This window comes from Cervus canadensis, chromosome 16 (genome assembly GCF_019320065.1).
Source record: "Cervus canadensis isolate Bull #8, Minnesota chromosome 16, ASM1932006v1, whole genome shotgun sequence".
NCBI lineage: Eukaryota > Metazoa > Chordata > Mammalia > Artiodactyla > Cervidae > Cervus > Cervus canadensis.
In genome coordinates, this window is record NC_057401.1 from 6,221,275 (window position 1) to 6,225,188 (window position 3,914).

The following is a 3,914-nucleotide window of genomic DNA, read 5'->3' on the forward strand; positions in this document are numbered from 1 at the left end:
AGCAGGAGGGTAAGGGAAACCAGGAGAACTGCTCTGCCGCGTGGCTCGAAGTCTTGGGTTTTATGGTGATGGGATTAGTTTCTGGATTGTCTTTGGCCAATCATTCTAATTTAGAGTCTTTCCTGGTGGCGCACGCATCGCTCAGCCAAGATGGATGCTAGCGAGAGGGATTCTGGGAAGTGGACAGACACGCGGTGTCTCCTTTTGACCTTTCCCGAACTCTTCCAGTTGGTGGTGGCTTATTAGTTTCGTATTCTTTATCAGGATCTCCTGTCATAAAACAACTCATGCAAATGGTTACTATGGTGCCTGGCCAGGGTGAGCGGTTTCAATCAGTGTGCTTCCCCTAACAAATTCACCTACAATGCAAGGGACACAGGTTGTATCCTTGGGTGGCAAAGATCCCCTGGAGAAGGAAATGGCAACCCACTCCAGTATTCTTGCTTGGGAAATCCCAAGAACAGAGGAGTCTGGTGGGCTACAGTCCATGGGGTTGCAAAGAGTTAGGCACAACTTAGGGACCAAATAACAAGAGCAGGCATATTAAAATGATTACACAATATGACCAAGAGAGATTCACTTTCAGAGTGGAAGAATGGTGTGGCCTATAAAAATCAATCAGTGCAATATGCCACATTTTTTTAAATGAAGGAAAAAGACACATTATCACCCCCATTGATACAGAAAAACTTTTGACAAAATCCAACACCCTTTCATGATAAAAACACTCAATAAACAGGGAATACAAGAGGACATCCTTAACATGATAAAGGCCACATATGGAAAACTCACAGCTAAAATCATACTTAATGATGAGTGACTGAAAGCTTTTCCTGTAAGATCAGGAATAAGACAATTACAATTTACCAATTCTACTCAACATAGTACTGCAAGTTCTAGCCAGAACAGGCAGGTAAGAAAATGATATAAAAACCATCCAAATTGAAAAAGAAGTAAAATTATCTCCATTTACAAGTGACATAATTTTATATTTAGAAAAACCTTTAAAATCCACTTTAAAAAGTTAGAGGTAATAAAATGAATTCAGCAAAATTGAAGGCTATAAGATCAACGTGTACATTGGTTGTGTATTTCTATATAATAGCAATTTACCATCCAAAAAGGAAATTTAAAAATCAATTCCACTTACAACAGTATCAAAAAGAATGAAATATTTAGGAATAAATCTAACCAAGGGGAAGAAAACTGGGAGCTATAAAACGCTGTTGAAGAAAATTAAAGAAGACCTAAACAAATGGAAATACATCCCATGTTCATGGATGGAAAATTTTAAATTGTTAAGGTGGCAATAGTACCCAAAATGATCTGTATATTCCGTGCAATCCCTGTCAAAAATTTGTGCAGGCATAGAAAATGGGAATTCATATGGAATCTCAAGGAACTCCAAATCCCCAAAACTATCTTGAAAAAGAGCTGTAAGATTCACAAGTTCTGATTTTAAAATGTACCACAAAGCTACTGTAAGTAAAGCAGTAAAGTACTTACTTACTTACTTACAGTAAAGTACTGTAAGTAAAGCTACTGACATAAGAATATAGACATATAGATCAAAGAAATAGAAGAGTGAAAAACTAGAAATAAACTCTCATATATATGGTCAACTGATTTTAGATAAGGGTGCCAAGGCCATTGAATGGGGAAAGGACAGTCTTTTCAACAAATGGCACTGGGAAAACTGAATATCCACATGCAAAAGAATTAAGTTAGACTGTTAACTTATAGCATATCCAAAAATTAATTCAAAATGGATCAAATACCTAAACTTAATTAAAACTATAAAAATCTTAGAAGGAAGCAAAGGGGAAAATATTTGTGGCATTAGATTTGGCCATGATTTCTTCTTTCCTTTTTTTTTTTTTTCTCTGTGTCCCGGCACTTGAGGAGAGAACCGGCGGACTGCTGGTCGCCGGTACCGAACACATGACATTGAGGGTTCTTTTCCTTTTTAATGACTTTTGGGCACTTTTAATGACTAATGGGCACTTACTTATGTTAAGGCCCTGGTTTGAGAAGCAGCCAATGACTGGTCACATTCAAAAATTCTTTATTAAATTCACTATTCAGGGGGTGGAGGTCACGCATCTCTAGTCAGGCTGTGGTAGTTTGGTTATTCTTTGTGTGGTTTGCACAAAATCTGGAAGGAAACTGAAGCTCTGAGAAGATGGAAAGAAGCTAAATCTACATAGCATGCAAATGAAGCAATCCTAGCTACCCACTCCAGAGTGGACAGATGTCAAATAAAACCAAGGTTGAGCAAAAGTTTTGGGGTCAAGGTTGCCGTCTTCATATTGTACCTGTTGCCCAGGCACCTTCCTTGTAAAGAGGTCTGACAATGACTCCTGATAAGCATAGTCATCCATACATCAGGGGGCGGGGGAAATCTTAAAGGCTTCTCTCCACTCCAGCTCAATAATCATACTTTCCTACTTCTGTCCCTTACCTTTCCCTCCTCCAGACCTTGGGTCCATAGAAGGCACCAACCTTTTGTTTAGGGTTCCCATAGTCATGAGATGACCCCCAGATCTCTGCTCTTCCAGCTGACTCTTCACCGGCACGCTGTTCCTGGAGAACCTAGAACAGAAGGTCAGTGCTTTCTGCTTCTTGTCTGCTTTGTCTCACCACATAACCGATTAAGCCTTAACTGTTACTTTCATTTTAACTCATCTTAATGGGCTCCTTGGCATGAAGTGATGGGGCCGGATGCCATGATATTAGTTTTTTGAATGTTGAGTTTTAAACCAGTTTTTTCACTCTCCTCTTTCACCTTCATCAAGAGGTCTTTAGTTCTTCTTCACTTTCTGCCATTAGGGTTGTGTCATCTGCATTTGAGGGGAAAATGGAAACAGTGATGGACTTTATTTTCTTGAGCTCCAAAATCACTGTGGACGGTGACTGGAGCCATGAAACAAAAAGACTCTTGCTCCTTGGAAGAAAGGCTATGACAAACCTAGACAGCATATTAAAAAGTAGAGACATCACTTTGCTGACAAAGGTCATATAGTCAAAGCTATGGTTTTTCCAGTAGTCATGTATGGATATAAGAGTTGGACCATAAAGAAGACTGAGTGCTGAAGAATTGATGCTTTCCAACTGTGGTGCTGGAGAAGACTCTTGAGAGTCCCTTGGATTGCAGGAAGATCAAACCAGTCAATCCTAAAAGAAATCAACCCTGAATATTCATTGGAAGGACTGATGCTGAAGTTGAAGCCCCAAAACTTTGGCCATCTGGTGTGAACAGCCAACTCATTTGAAAAGACCCTGATGCTGGGAAAGATTGAGGGCAGGAGAAGGGGGCAGCAGAGGATGAGATGGTTGGATGGCGTCACTGACTCAATGGACATGAGTTTGAGCACACTCTGGGAGATACTGAAGAACAGGGAAGCCTGGCGTGCTGCAGTCCTTAGGGTCGCAAAGAGTCGGAAATGACTGAGTGACTGAACACCATCACCACCAACAACAAATGGGTTACTTGGACAACACCTGGCAGCCCAGCTCTCTCCAGCTCATTTGAACTGTTGAATTGGACTTGTGCTTTTCAATCACCTTCTTGTAACCTGGTTGAATGCCAAACGTCACATATAAAAAATTAGGCAAAATATGAGTCCCTGGAAGATGTAACCACTCATCTCCAGAGAGGATTGTTTTTTCCTTTTTTTTTTTTTTTAAAGCAGCTAAACTGGAGCCCCTAGCTTTTCCAGATCTCTTCAATTCACCGAGAAAGAAAGAGAAGTCACTCAGTTGTGGCTGACTCTTTGCGACCTCATGGACTGTAGCTGACTAGGCTCCTCTGTCCAAGGGATTTTCCAGATAAGATTACTGGAGTGGGTTGCCATTTCCTTCTCTAGGGAATCTTCCCAATCCAGGGATTGAACCTGGGTCTCCCACACTGCAGG

General features: G+C 40.7%; 1 pseudogene; it reads right to left on the bottom strand.

Moving 5' to 3' along the window:
* Window positions 1–1,883: 1,883 nt before the first annotated feature.
* On the bottom strand, window positions 1,884–1,970 carry LOC122454656 (annotated as a pseudogene).
* Window positions 1,971–3,914: the final 1,944 nt, after the last annotated feature.